Here is a 16,383-nt window from a genome sequence, read left to right as displayed (position 1 = left end):
TCAACATTCAGGATATGGCCTGTTTTGCTCAAAAGATGGACAGAGAGGGGGTCAATAGGTGATGCAGGTTCAAGAGGGAGAGGGAGAGGTAGAGGTAATTTTAGGGCTGCAAAGGAGTTTTTGCCATGTAGGTGAGGTGCCGATAGGCCAGCCAGCTCATTCCCCTGTAAATGTAGAGGCGCTGTGTTTGAGGTTAGAACTATGTAGTATGACAAGTTAGCAGCTGCTGAACTGAGAACAGATTATATTGTGTGTGTGGGGGGGACGGGTCTGTTCACTGAGGAGGTGGGAGTTCTTTTAAGTTATGTACCAACCTACAACCAGTAAAAGGTCATGCAAGAGTAGTGCTGACAATCTTGGATAAGAATGTTCAGACAGGTAGAGTATTGAATCTCTTTGAGCCATCATTTCTCACATTTGGGATATTACAGTTGGGGTTGGTCTCAGAATAAAAACCAGGGAAATTTGTTTGCTTCACCATCTCCTATTCCCGAAGGTGACTCAGTCAATAACCATACTGATAGGGAGGTGGTGAAGCAACAGTTTACTTCATTAGATGATGTAATGTGGGTGATCTGTTCTTTCAAGGACCTATGGTTGGTGAAGCTTAAAAATTAGTTAGCTTTCTGCTTATTACTGGTTAGGGAACAGAACTGTCACAATTTGGGCATGTAGCTGGAAGGATACTTTATGCCAATGAGTTGTGTGGTAGGCTCTGCTACTTCTGTAGTTTAGCTTGGCACTGTAGTAAATGTGGGAGGCAGATAAATTGGAGCAGATGGGCAATCTTTTATTTAGATGATTTTCTTTTAGTCACAGAAGAGAAAGAAGGCCTAGCATTCGGTTTAAAATGGATTTTAGAATTTTACAAGGAACAGAGGGTACCTTTGTAAAAGGACAAGCAGGAAGGTCCAGCTAAGGCCCTTACCTTCATGGTTTGTTGGTTGATGCAGAAGGTTATTTTTTGCTTACCACAATACAAGTGGGAGAATGTGAAAGGGGAAACTTGACGTGTGGTTAGGTTCAGTTAAAGTTAGGGCGAAGGAGATAATGGGGCTACATAGCCTACTGAATTTTGCTTGTAGGTCCATAAGACAAGGTAGAGCTCTAGCTAGGTCTTTGGCAATTTGTTGAGAGGTGAGAAGAAGAAGATGGGCTACAGAATAAGACATAACAATTCAGTGTAAAAGGATTTTAAGATTTGGTGTGAGTTTTTGGGACAATATAATGGCCTTACCAAATGGCAAGAGGAGTGGGTTTTATCAAATGTCTTATAGTTGCACACCATCACAGCAGGTGGTTTAGGCATGGGTGCATACTTCAAGAGGAAATGGGTTTTGCTGCCTTATATTGAGCAATGAGCTATGAAGGTAAACAAAGATAATACTTTTCTAAGGCTGATGCACATTTGAGCATAGCGGTGGCATGGCAGAATGAGTTGGTGGATAGGCAAGTACTATTCTACTCTGGTAATGTGGCAGTTAGTTCTGGTATTGACTAAGCAGTCTTCTCTTGTAATGGTACAACTATTGTTAAAAAAGTGTTCCTTGTACTGTCTTGCACATATAGCTGGTAGGTTCAATTTGTTGGCTAACTGTCTATCTCGGTTTCAGTTTTGCAGGTTCCAGACTCTCATTGCAGATGCAGAAGTACAGCCAGAGATAATTCTAGAGGAGTATGGCAAATTAAAAAGATGTAGCTGGGTGGTTGATACAGCACTCTTGGGCAACTTTCATTAGGAAAGTTTAAGGTTCTGTATTGGTGGCATTTGCTGCCTTTGTACAGAAATTGCTGCCAAGTGACAGTCAGTGGTCATCTGGCATGTTGTCTACATATGGGGTTTAGAGATGATACTTTGGAGAAGCAGTGAAAACTATTAGGGGCACTTAGCCTTGGGAAAAGTGGTAAAGTTTTCATTTTGTGCCGACTGGATGTTTTTTTTTATAAAAGGGCTACTCATACTAGTGAGTTGTTAGGTGATTTGATGTGGTCAGAGGTCTTCTTAATTCAAGACCTGGCACTGCTTTGGTTGAAATGCTCAAAGATAGAATAGGCAGGTAAAGGGCAGCAGGTATGCTTAATTAGGAATGAGGAGAGGGTTTTGTGCCTTGTACATTGGGAATTAAGGTGGCAAAGGTTGTCAATCTGGGATAAATAGCTGTTGGTTTTAGGCTTTTGGTGAGTGTGCTTGTGGGAATTAGGCATTTCTATTACAGTTTTGAAGAAAACATTGAATGATGCAGGTATGGCTGATATGAAGTATTTATCTCATTCGATCTAGTTTGGCAGGGTATCGGTTTAGCTTGTGAAGGAAGGTCTACTAAAGTGATCAAAAGGCAGGGTAGATTCATTTCTGGTACTGACAGATTTTGTTTTAAGATAGGGTGTATTTTGTTTGGTAGTTATGTCATTCAGATGTTTGTTTTATTTTGCAGGATGAAGATGATTGGTCATATTAAGGCATTCTTACATACACTGGGTGACAAAGTGAGGTTTGTTGGTCTGTTATTAGGCCTTAATCCTATCTCATGAGTTATATACTGATATGGAAATAGATGGATGTGTTAGAATCAGTTGTTGTCGTTTGTGGATAAATAACAGTTCAAAGTACCTGTTCCAGATATAGTCATTATATATTTGGGAGATACTGACTTGAGGGTTTTTCCAGAGTCAAAGCTGCTGCCTTGGATTTTATAAAATTTGCTGTTGTTGGAGTAGAAGCTTCCTGGAGCAATAATTATTTGGCTGGCTGTTTCTCATAGGTTGGTATGGACAGGTGCTTTTAAGGTAGTCACTATGGAGGAGGCAAGGTGGTTCATTTATCACAGGGTTGCCATATCTTTAGGCATAATGGACTCAGAGCATTGGTAATTTAGTTATAGGGATCCTGTGTGGTATTGAACTCATGGATTATATTTGAGTAAAACTGGTCTGGGCCTATTTAATGTAATCTTGTCGCTTTTATTAAAATAGATGGTATTTGATGGTTTAAATGGAGTGTTTGTGTTAGAATTAGATTAGATTAGGCAGGAAAATCAGTGGAGGAACAGACTGCAATTTAGGCATCCTGGTAGTTGGCTGGGACAATAGGCCTTTTTGAGAGGTTGCTCTTCCCCGAATTCTGTCCTAGTTAGAAGTGGAAAGTAGGAGTGGGCAGTAATATGACAGTGTCCTGGTAGATGTAGGAGGGCATGAGTGAGCAGAATTTTGTTACACTGAAAATGATGTTATCTATGCGCATTTAGAGGTGAGCAGTAATAACCAAATACAATATCCACAACCCAAAACAAATGTATAACATGACAAACTAAAAAGAAAAAAAAAAACACTCGAAACTTGTCTTTATTTTTATGCTCTTTTTTTACCTAGAGAAGTTTCTTCAGAATAAATTTCATCTAACCAGATACCTGGGGTTGTCTACATGTTCACATGTTTATCATGCTCTACATTTTATATATAAAAAAAACAGCAGTAGGTTAAATACGGTATATACCACCAGCATACCTCTCAACCTCTTAGACAAAAAATCTGGACAAAGCCTAAAATGATGGGGGGAACAAACAGGGACAGATTTTAAATACTGCTCTTACTAAGAAAGTTGATAGAATAAGGTTTTGCCAACCACCAAGAACAAAAAACTGATGTGAAAAACAAGAAAAACGGCTCAGGAAAAATGCCAGCGTCCACAAACAAGTATTTAATAAAATCAATGTCCTTTAAAAACCAATGTTGTGATGGAAAAAAGTCCAAAATAAGCCCAAAAACAAGAATCAACAAATCCAAGTGTAAAGCGCTTTTCGTCTTCGTCTGAAGAAGTCTGTTTATATTAACAGATGAAAAGCACTTTACAGTTGGATTTGTTGATTCTTGTTTTTTGGCTTATTTTGGACTTTTTTCCATCACAACATTGTTTTTTAAAGAATAAGGTTTTGCATTAGCATGAATTTTCTGAAGGATGTGGAGTCTTAAACTCAAATGTTTGTCATTATTTAATTACTTCAATCCTCAGCTATTTGCCGGAAAGGTACAGATTTTAGGAAGAACACACCAAAATATGAGGCAAAAATCTGGACATTCTGTGAAAATCTGTACAGTTGAGAAGTATGACCACCACAATTACACCATTAAGGAAAATGACACACTGAATGTTTTGGCAAAACACATCTTTAGTTGTGAGAACTTCTATAAGTTTGTATATATATTTTTTGTTGTTGTTGCTGTGTTGCAGAGTGTCATTCAGAATTATAGAGGTGGGAACTAGTATAACAACCTGTTGACCAGAGAGGTTTACTAGCAAATACATCTGGAATCTCATAAGTTACCTGGGTTAAATTAAATGTTGCCAGTTAGTAGTATTTTAAAGCATAGGCATGGCATTTCAGGCAGGTGATTCTTCCTCACACATGTTATTTGAGAGATTTATTTATTTAAGGTATCTATCTGAATATAATTTATTATGCAGAAGTCTTCCCTAAGTAAAATGAAAGTGCTAAATAAATTCAAATCCTATGATAAGTTTTCAGTCCTTTTTGTTTTTAGAGAAGCAGTAATGAATACACCGGTCTTGTGTACTTACATTGCAGGTGAACAGTGTTGGACATGCCAGCCAAAACATTTATTATGCCAGATATTGTATTATGCAAATATTTTATTATCTGAGGGTGATGTGAATTGATGGCATTTGTGAAGCCCTCCCACCCATTCATCTTTTAGTCTAGCTGTAGAAGGTGGTTCTGGCAACAGGCATTTTGGAAAGACTGTTCTTCCCCCATTTCTTTCCTGGTTATGAATGAAGGGTAGGACTAAGAAGTGTTATACCGCTGCTCTGAAAGCTGTATGAGTGCATGAGACCCCTGCTCTGATAGCTGTACGAGTGCATGAGATTGCTGCTCTGATAGCTGTACGAGTGCATGAGACCGCTGCTCTGATAGCTATATGAGTGAATGAGTGAGCAGAATTTTATTACACTTTTAATTATGTTATCTAAGTGCATTTACAGGTGGGAGGTAATGAGCACACCTGTCTTGGTTAGTTGCACTCAAGTGAAAAGTCTTGGACACACTTGACAAACATTTATTATGCCAGATACTGTTTCATACAAATCTATTATCTGAGGGTGATGTGAGTTAATAATATGTGTATAGTTCATAATGGCTGGATTTCATGTATTATGTAGTTCTGAAAATAAGGTTGGTTGCATCACAATTTGGCGTGTTCTTTGGTGTTTGGTGTGGGGTGCCATGGAGAAAGCGGTTTTAACACATATCCATTGTTACTGTTTTTGTCCTTTTAAGAGTTGCCTGTTATATTCTGTGCTGTTTAATTTTGGAAAAGTGACCATTCAGACTGCTGAGCAATCTTGTTTTTGTTATTTGAGAATCACTTATGCCCCAAGTCTACACCGTTTTGGAGGTAGACACAAACCTCGTCATTTTCACAGTTCAAATATACATCTTGATAAAGTGAAGCCATCAATCGCAACCCATAGATACCTACAAGGAAGCATTAAATTGCTCTGCTCATCGAGACCTATTGTAATAATAGCTTCCTGGCTGTGCAACTGAGGGAAGTGTTAGGTATTCAGTGTAAAAAAAAAACTTTTTTTGACAAGTTGCAGTTTGTTGAAACTTCATCTCAAAGAAAAGATATCCTATTTTAGAACCTTGCCATTAGAGTAAGTGGAGTCACTGGACAATAAGATGGAATGGAATGAAAACAGTTTTATTATTTTATTTAACTATTTTTATTTATTTAAGTTCTTATATACTGGTAGCAAGATCCTGGTTCTATTTTCACTGGCAACATTTAAAAACTGAGCTACGAATTAACTCATTATATTACTATAGTAAACAAAATGTGTAGTTAAGTTGTACCACATACTGAGTAGTAAATAATAGCGCCAGTTCCAAAACACTTGCTCTCATTACAACTGACCACTTACACTGAGAGTAGGCTAAGAGCAGGTGCTTCAGAATCTGATCCCCATACTAAGCCTGTTTAAAGATAGGCCTTACACAAAAGAAATTCACTTACACTGAGAGCAGGTCTTTCAGAATCAGGACAAACTTACACCTTTAGATATAGGTAATATTTTGTATGTAATTTACTTATGCAAAGGCTGAAAAAGCATGCAATCATCTGTCAGGCAGAACATATTGCTTATTGTTTACAGATAAGTAACATGTAATGAAAAGCATATGCAACCTTTTACAGTGTATGGTCTGTTGTACCCAAAAAATGATTGCAGAAGAAAAAAAAATAATAATAATAATAATAATAATAATAATAATAATAATAATAATAATAATGGTTTCTTTGGAATTTACATCCTTAACATTCACTATTCACCGTAATAGACAAAAGTGTTGTGCATGTGTTCTTGCAGTAACTGCAGTACTATTCTGATCTGATATTGACAAACACACAACAGCACTTGCTGAATCAAGAAGTCAGGCATGTATAATATCACGTACTCCTTATAAATATTTTACTTGTGAATCTGGTTCACTGTAAATTCAGAAATAAAACATCTTCTAAAAACTGAAATGTTTATTTGAGTTCAACTATTTTATTTCACATGAATGAATTGCTTTTAGACAGTAAAAAAAAAAGTATAGGCACAATACACTGGACATAGCTGGCATATACTACCAAAGATATAAAATTTCAAATGAATCTCTAATTACATTTTGGCAAGACTATATTATTCAAACAGAATTCTTTAAGAGCTACACTTAATTATATTTATATGCAAACTTGCATAATGCAAGCCATCATTTAATTAAACAGAATGTCTCAGAAGGGCAGTATACGTTATGGCCTTTTCCCACAAGTCCCTGGCCTTGCAATGTCAGCCTTCTTAAAACAGTTTCTTCAGTGGTACCATTTAGACTGCTCATCAAAGATACATAAAACATAATCCCTTTCCAGGAATGAGAAGCTAACAATTTCACTTTGCCTTTGTTACGTTGCTCTGCAGTAACAATGCTACCTTCATCTGTTTTAATAGAGTAATATATTGCATCAGTGCACATGTCAGTAATGTGTGTATTTATTTATTTATTTTTTGCAGAAATCTCCTTTGGGTTTGAATAAGTATTTTTCTAAAAATGATCTATCATCCCAGGAAATACCCTAAAATATATAAGTGTTGAAAACACTTCCATCAGTATGTGCTTTGAAGCATTAATTGCTAGACCATCACAATTTAAAAGTGCTTAGAAAAATGAATATTGACACAGATGGGCACATATTCACAGAGAGCACATAGTGTGACTACTTCTGAACCATAGCTAAGATGGTTCTAAGGTGGCAGCTGCCCTGGGAACAAGCTGTTAGGGGCACAATATGACTGGCAATGCAGAACTGGAGTACCAGCATTCAGGGAGAATCACAATTCACCAGTCTATTCATTTAAACAGACACATTGGTACATCTGTTTAAATGAATGAATGGTGTAATACTGAAGAGCTGCCTTTTTTATATATGAACTCTGTGAAATCAGTTAAAGTATTTGTCAGATTAGGTTATCTACTCAGGGAACGTAAATATTGCAGATACTTGTTTAACAATACTGAGATTTTGGAAGTACCAATTATTGTATTTTTGAAAAAACAAAACACATTTCCAGCATAAGTATAATGGCTTTGGACAGAAGATAAGGGGATGCCTGAATATGAGACTATGAGTTAAAATTTAATCTACCAGGAAGTAAGAAAAAAAATACTGGGGGAATGGGGGTAGATCATTTATTTTAACATACAATCCCCTAAAGTGTACCAAAAAATTACTATGCAAAATTTACTCAGACGTACTGTGTAGCTATACATATGTAACTGTCAAAGTGTAGCACTTTGTACCACTTCAGTACTTTTTTATCTTTTTTTTGTGGTGCAGTTTTACAAATACTTTAATATGTTTCGTTGTGCACCACTGCATTACATGATGGCATATATTTTTCATAATTCTTTATTTTACAATATTATTAAAATCTATTTCATAGTCATACATCACTTGATGCCTTCTACAGCTGTTGAAGAAAGTAACAATTACAGTTTTCTATCCAAAAACAAACTCTAAGCAATAAACAGCATAAATACAGGTCATAGGAAACACCAACGCAGTACTAATCAATATCTGTGACCATGACTCAGGTAAAAGAAACACTGGAATTTATAAAGCAGCAATGTTTCTTGATTTCCCATATGTTTTTGACTTTATAGATTATCCTTTTTTTCTGGAAAAGCTTAAATCCCTTGGTTGTGGCTAAGATGATGTTGACTACTTCAGACCTATATAGGTGAAAGAGCTCAGACCATTACCCACATGTACTCATTATCTGTACTCAAGCCTTGGAGTCTCACAAAGCTCCAGTTAAGAGGTTACGATTATCTGTCTTCACCAAGTATATACATCAGCATATGGTTTCCATGCATTTGTTGACTGCTGGCTTGATGAGGCAGTGATCTGATGTTTTATTTAAATAAATCACAGTTTCATCAAAATGTATAACATGGTACAGTGGGGATTAGAATTCTGCTCTTTTCCATATTGTTATACAATTTGTATATTTAAATTTGTGGGGTGTACAACCTCAATGTGGGGGTGCAGGAAGCAGAGGAGTAGCAGATTATTCTGGCACTCTGGCTATTCAGCAATCAGACATCCTCTAAAATGTTTGCCCAACTTGTACAGTAAATACAAGAAAAACAAAGCCTTAAACTGTAGCAAGTAGTTGCTACAATTAATGCACATGCTTGAAGCACTTCGGTTATTTAAAAAAAGCTAATCTTGCTTTTGTTTTAGACTACAGCAAACAGTTGTTACATTGTGCAACTGAGGGAACTGTTAGGTGCTCAGTGTAAAAAAAAAAACACTCAAAAACATGGAGAGCATTGCCCCCAACTCCAGTGTAATGTCCTCATTGGTAAGATCAGATTTTGAATCGGTCTATTTTTAAATAAATGTAAAGGTAGTACCGCCATCAAACCCTAAAACCCTAAATAATTTTTCCAAGGCAAATTATCTCTTATTAAGTGATAGCATAGGTAATTTTAAAGCACTCGCTAACTCTGAAAACATGAAGGACTATGTAGAAGTATACACAAATGCCATATGCAGCCACTTAAACAACTGCATAGAAATGGCAGTACCTGACTGAACTAAACCCAGGTCTAGTTGGAAAAACAAGCCACCCTGGTGAAACCCCGGCATAAATAGACTGTACATCTGAAGGTAGAAACTCATGTCTATAAGTAAGTGGGAGGGAGCACAACAGAGAAAAAAACATGCTCATTAGTCTCAACAGGCAAATTAGGGAACCAGTCAAGTCTTCAAAAGCTAAATACAAGACTAAAGTTGCCTCCCAAGCAAAGGATAACCACAAAGCATTTTTAGTTATGTTCAAAATCTTAAGGGAAACACTCAATAATTTGCTGAATTGGTTGTAGACAGCACTATCTATACTCAAGCCAGAAGATATAGCAAACCTGCTGGCCGATAAATTCAGCTCAAATTTCACCCCCTCATCAACTCTGGTCACTCCCCATAAAATACCCGCTACCATTCCTTTGCCTGCTCTTAAAAAAGAATAGGTTTCCCTGCACTCTCTAAAGTTAAAAACATGACATCAATGGGCCCTGATGGAATCCCATGGTGCCTATTAAATAGCTTGAAACATTACCTAGCAAACCCACTCAGATCTCTATTTAACCATAATCTCCAGAAAAACTTTGTACCAATAGAGAGGAAGACAGAAACAGTCATCCCTCTTCGTCAACTGACCCAGAAAATTACTGACTCATAAGCCTGACTAACCTCATGTGCAAGGCTATGGAAAGGATAACTATATACCTCATTAACAATGACCTAAGAAATCTCCGAACTCAAGAACCAACCCAGTTTGACTTCATCAAGGGTAGGCCTGCCTGATCAATCTGGTGGACTTTTTTGAGAAGGTCACCAAGGCCATGGATGAGGGTAAGACAGTGCATACCACTTACCTTGACCTGGTCAAGGCATTTGACACACTACCTCATTCGGGTATTACACACAAACTCACAAATTGGGCATAAACCTCTGCATCACTAAATGGATAACCAAATGGAGCATGGATAGAATACATGTTGTTAGAGTTGGGGAATCCACATCCAGCAAAAGTCCAGTCACCAGTGAAGTATCACAGGGCTCAGTGCTGGGCCCCTACTGTTGGGAATATACTTCTCAGATGTCATGGCAAAGGCAGATGGCCTTTGGCTGACCAAGTTTGCTGAAGACTGCAAGTTGGAGGCAATCACTGACTCCCCAAATTATGCTGATATCCTACAGAAAGGTCTGACACAGACTACTGATTGGTGTCAAACCCATGGCCTCAAAGTAAATGTGAAGAAGTACATAATAATACTCTTTGAGATATCAAATACACCTGTAAATTATAACACTGATAGCACCCCCTAAGAGTGGACCTAGTGGTGACAAATCTAGGTACTCAGATAGTAATCTGAACTTTGACCACTATGTATCCACGGTGGTGAGGAAATCCTTCTCAACTTATAACTAAGGGCATGGCATCTGGATCTAAGAATGTCATAGTACCACTGCACTCAACCCTCATCAGACAAGTTAAATGCATCCTTTAGCATGTATCTTACCAGGCACCTGCAACAGTTGGAATGGCCTGGGCGGTTTCTCAACAAAAAATACAGGGTATAACCAACATGTCATTTGTGGACTGATTAAAAGACGATTACCGAAAGGTGATCTGTCTCTGACCTACAACTCAGACTCTGACCCAGCCCTGATGGAAATGTTGCATATTCGCAAAAGTAACTGCACAAGAGTTATCCGCTCCCAAGATCTAAACCTGATATTTGACATGGATAGATCATGCTGGAGAGACAGATATGTGTTCCAGAGATTGCCTTCCTCTGGAATAGGCTTCATATTCATGTGAAGCACAGCCATTCCCTGACCATCTTCAAGTGCAATATGGCCTGACGGATGTGAAATTGCAAATTCACTCCTGAGGTGTTGCCCGTGTCCCTTATAGACAGAGGCAGTCTGTAAAAGTAGTCAAAACCCTGCATTCCCCTAGGAATAGAAATTTGGGTAAAACTGATCAGGCTTGTAAGGGCTCTTGAGCCATTAGCCTAGTAATCCCCTATGAACCTATGAACATCTTCTGATGAAATTTCATTCTTATACACTCCATAACATATAAAATCGAAATCTGAATGCATAAACTATTCTAAAGTAACTAGGAACTTTTAACATGGTTTAAATGAATTTCAAAACCTTATTCCATAGCAAAGTGAAGAAAAATATATTAATTTGTCTTTAATGATCCAGAGGAACATAAAAGGTCAGAGTATCTTTTGTAATCCATCAAATGTTTTTGCAGCAGTTGTTTATGCTCAAAGCACCATATGGAATCTTTCATAGAAGGAAATTTATAAGTTGACTTTATTCAGTTGCATATTCTCTATGCAAATTTCATTCCAGTTCTTCATATCCTGGAGTATAAAACTCAGAGATCAATACTGCCCTACACTTTTCTTCTTTTGCAGATTTGCAGCATGTTTTCATTAATATTCTACTTTTTTAAATATTTCCAAATTAATGTGTTTCAGGCTTGCCATATTCTTAATCCAAAAAATAACAACTTTCTATCCATCATTGTATAACTTTTCTGTAATAAGACTGCAAACCTGGCCCTTCCAATGGAAGCTTAAGATACTTAACACATCTATAAGACAGAAAAGTGAAACACAAGTGTGTGCATTATGCTTAGATCTCTCTTGTTTATTTTTGTCTCCCCTTTTTTATAGATGTCAACCAGTTCCCTAAATACTTTTGAAAAATATTGTCATAATCTATGCTTCTCAACATACTCACAGTAAAAAAAGTTAAATGTCCTTCAATACTTAAAGGTTTTTCAACTTTGCAATCTTCTATTCATATGTCTTATGAAAACTTTTCCATTTATCAATTTTTTGCTTCACTTCTCTATGTTTACTTTTTTAAGAGCTTGAATTAAATCTTCTAAGCAAAAGCCTATTCCCAGAAACTGAAAATTATGTTTTACATACCTAATGCCACCGATACCTGTCAACTGTACAGATTTTTGCAGAATGTCCAGATTTTTGCCTCTCATTTTTGGCCTGTTTTCATAAAATTGTAGTGTTCTAGCAAATTTGTGGCAAATCATTAAACACTGAAGTTAGAAAATATTGACAGACATTTGAGTGTTGACTAACGTCACCAAAATGGGCATGGGCAGTTACCGGTGATAAGTGGGTTGAGGATCCGGCCTACTCTCACTCACACCAGGGACCTTTGCTAATGGTGAGAGAGGTATATGTGCCCCTATTGGCCAGTGTGTGCCCGCCATAAAGCCCAGTAGCCCTGTGCCAATAAGCTACTGACTGGCCGGTGTCTAGTTGCCCAGCCTGGGTTACCTGGGATAGCTCTGTTTAGCGAAAGCTGGACATAAAACCAACCAAACTGCCAAACATGAACTGAGAATTGCTACGCTTAATGTAGGTTCACTGTCAGGATGCAGCTTAGAAGTGGATGACATGATGATATGTAGAAGGCTGGACATCCTATGTATCCAAGAGACAAGATGTAAGGGCAGTGCAGCAAAGCCACTTGGTGTGGGATCCAGACTCTGCTACTCAGGTGGGGGACAGGCTAGAAATGGTGTAGGAATTGTGGTGAGAGAAAGGCTTCAGAAGGCAGTGAGGGATATCATCAGAATTAATGACAGACTCATGGCACTCAGACTCCAGTGTAATGATAGGGCATTATTCATAATATCAGCATATGCCCCACAGCAGTGTTGTGATAGTGAGGAAAAGAATGCATTCAGACAGCAGTTGCAGTACCTACAAGATAAATCAGGACAACATGAATTGGTGTTGATAATGGGTGACTTGAATGCACATATCAGGATAGACATAACAGGATATGAGGACTGCCTGGGTCCATATGGGTGGGGTAACAGGAATAAAAAAGGATAAGCCAATCTAGACTTCTATCTGGCAAATGGATTGATAGTAGCCAACACATGGTTCAGAAAGAGAGACAGTCACAAGATCACATACAAGAGTAGCCAACATGTAACTCAGCTAGACTTTCTCCTAGTAAGGAAAAGGGACTGGGGTAGAATACATGATTAGAAAGCCATCCCCAGTGAAACAGTTGACCCACAGCATAAACCATTAGTTGCCACAATCAGCTGCAAGCAGTGGTCAGAGAAGGCTCTAAGGTCAACAGAGACAAGGCTAAAGACCTGGAAGTTGACTGGAGAGAAAGTACAGCAGGTCAAGGAATTACTCAGGGCTCTAGTACCCCAAGAAGAGGAGGAAATAGGTAGAGATGAACAGGAGTGGCAGCACCTAATAATAGCATGTGTTAGGACTACAGAAAAGATATGTGGCCAAGCCAGGTATGGAAATAAGGTACATAAGGAAAGCTGGTGGTAGAATGCAGAAGTCCAGGAAGTCATCAAAAGAAAGAAGGAGTGCAGGAAGAAATAGGAGATAGAAAAGACTGACCAGGCTAGGAAGGACTACTGGTTGGCTAACAAATGAACTAAGAAAGAAGTTGCAATAGCAAAGAACAGGGCATCAGAGGCACTCTACCAACTTCTGGAAAGTGACTCCGTAAGGGGCACAAATAAACTATATCAGGTTGCAAGGCAAAGACAGAAAGATAAAGAAGATAGTCAGACACTCTTCATAAGGGATGCCAGCAACAACCTGCTTACCAGTCCACAGGACATCAAAGGCAGATGGAATGAATATTTCCATCAGCTTCTGAATGAAGAAAACCCACAGAAGCTGTACTGCCCCAGAAACAGCCTACAATTAGAGAAGAAGAGGAGCCCACCTTAGAAGAAGTAAGAACAGCACTAAGGAAGATGAAGTCAGGGAAAGCCGCAGGCTAAGATGAGGTCACAGCAGATATGATAAAGATGCTGGGTGAGATAGGGGAGAAATTACTCCTGAGGGTACTAATAGCAGTGTGGAGAGAAAGGCATATCCCAGATGATGGAGAATAAGCATACTTGTGCCAGTGTACAAGAACAAAGGGAACATCCACAACTGTGTGCAGTACAGAGGCATCAAACTCCTACCACACTGCATGAAAGTTCTGGAGAGAATAATTGATAAATGGATACGCAGAGTAGTAGAATGTAAGGTGGGAGATGTACCGTTCAGGTTCCGATCAGCATCAGAATTGACCCGATGTTTGCATTGAGACAGATACTTGAAAAGAAGTTAGAAATGAGAAGAGAGTCCAACTGAGCATTCCTAGACTTGGAGAAAGCATATGACAAGGTCCCAGGAAAGCTAATCTGGTCCATACTGTGGTGGTCTGAAGTCCCAGAAACATTGGTAGAATTAGTGCAGGCTACGTACAAGGACCCAGTGACTCAAGTACGAACAGTGTTTGGCCTCACAGAGGGGTTCCCAGTGAGAGTGGGTGTACATCAGGGTTCAGCTCTGAGCCCACTGCTGTTCATACTGGTGATGGACTACATTAGTAAACAGGTTGGAGGGGACAGATCAACAAAGCTGCTTTATGCAGACGATGTGGCAGTACAGGCAGACTCTGAGCTAGAACTTCAGCAAAGGATAGGAGAATGGAATGCAAATCTGAAGGCACATGGGATGAAACTAAGCACAACTAAGACAGTGGTTGTTGTTGTTTGTCTTTTTGGCTTTTCCCGGTTAGGGGTCGCCACAGTGGAACTCCGGTCTGCTAATGATTGGCAATCGATTTTTATGGTGCCGAGTTGCCAGCCCGATGCCCAACCTTCAGCGAAGGCATGGCCATTAATGCATGTCTTTTGGTAATGGCAGCAAATTGGGGAGATCAGAAGAAGATGAGAATAGAGATAGAAGGGAAGATAGTGGAACAGGTAAACAGCTTCAAGTATCTGGGAGGGGTGGTTGAGGAAAAGGGTAATCTGAATGAAGAGGTCAAAGCTAGAATCAGAGAGGCTGTAGCCAACTGGCACAGAGTATCAGGTATAGTTTACGACAGAAGAATGCCAAAGAAGCTGAAAAGCAAGGTGTACAAGATAGTGGTGTGACCAGTACTACTGTATGGTACAGAAACCTGGGCAGTAAAGGCAGAACAGTTGAATAAGCTAGAGGTGATGGAAATGAAGTGCCTGAGAAAGGTGGTAGGATGCACACTGTGGGACAGACAAAGAAATGAGGACATAAGAGCAGAAGCCAAAGTAGCTCCAATTGCAGAAAAGAGCAAAGAGAACAGATTACAGTGGTTTGGGCACATGTGTAGAAAAACAGAAGATGATCTGGTAAGAAAGATTTGAGACAGACAGGAAGAAGGCAAGAGGAAGCGAGGACATCCAGCAAAGAGGTGGATGGATTGTGTGAAAGAAGAACTGCGACAATCAGGCATGAGTGTTGAAGAAGGCAGGAGTGTGGCACTGAATTCAGAGAGTTGGGGACAGATAACACGATACCCCGACCCCATGTAGAAAAAATGGGTAAAAGGAGGCTGATTATGATGATTTAGTTTCAGATTTCATACCCTTCAGAAATTTTATCCTAATGTAAAATGTGTTATTCTATTAACTTTCAAAGTTTGTAAGAGCAATATTTAAACATTGTCCCTATTTTTGGGCCATTGTTCCACTTTTGTTCATGGCTTTGTCCAGATTTCTTGCTCTAAGAGGTTGAGAGGTATGATGCCACCTAAACAGCCATTAAAACTATACACTGAACATCAGTTTATATTATTATTATATGAAATCATAGCTTTTGTAGAAATAAACTTGCAAACTTCAAAAGATCATGACATTGTGGAACAGATTATCTACGTAATAAACCAGCCATACATACCATAATACTGGAAAATTCTCCACTATTAAAAAGTAATATTCTCCTTACATATTTTAAAATGTATATGTGCTAAACAGAAAAGAGCTTATGAGATAGCACTGCCTAAAACCTTTTTTACATTTTGTCTTTTAACCAATGTTTTATCTTTTAACCATTTTTCATAGATGTCAAGGTTACTTTTACTTTACTCAGGAGGAGCACCTGTTTCAACCTAAACTTAAACAGCTCAACAAGTCAAGCAAAGCAGTAAGTGAAATCCTAACAAAAGTTGTTTTCTTTTTCTTTTTCTGTGCCTGTCTTATTGAATAATGACCATATAAATCAAATAGCTTGCTTTGCATGCACCCTTCTGGAATATTTCTTCACCATCCATGATATAATATGTATATTACAAAATAGCATGGTGGTTTCCACTTAGGATACGTTTAAAACTGATTTTTCCTGTGCATGGCATTGTATCTGAACTGCTGGTACTGTTGCCCACATTTAAATGAGTACAGTGCTT

This window comes from Protopterus annectens, chromosome 8.part1 (genome assembly GCF_019279795.1).
Source record: "Protopterus annectens isolate FY-2018-M chromosome 8.part1, PAN1.0, whole genome shotgun sequence".
Lineage (NCBI taxonomy): Eukaryota > Metazoa > Chordata > Ceratodontiformes > Protopteridae > Protopterus > Protopterus annectens.
Note: the sequence above shows the minus strand (reverse complement) of the source record.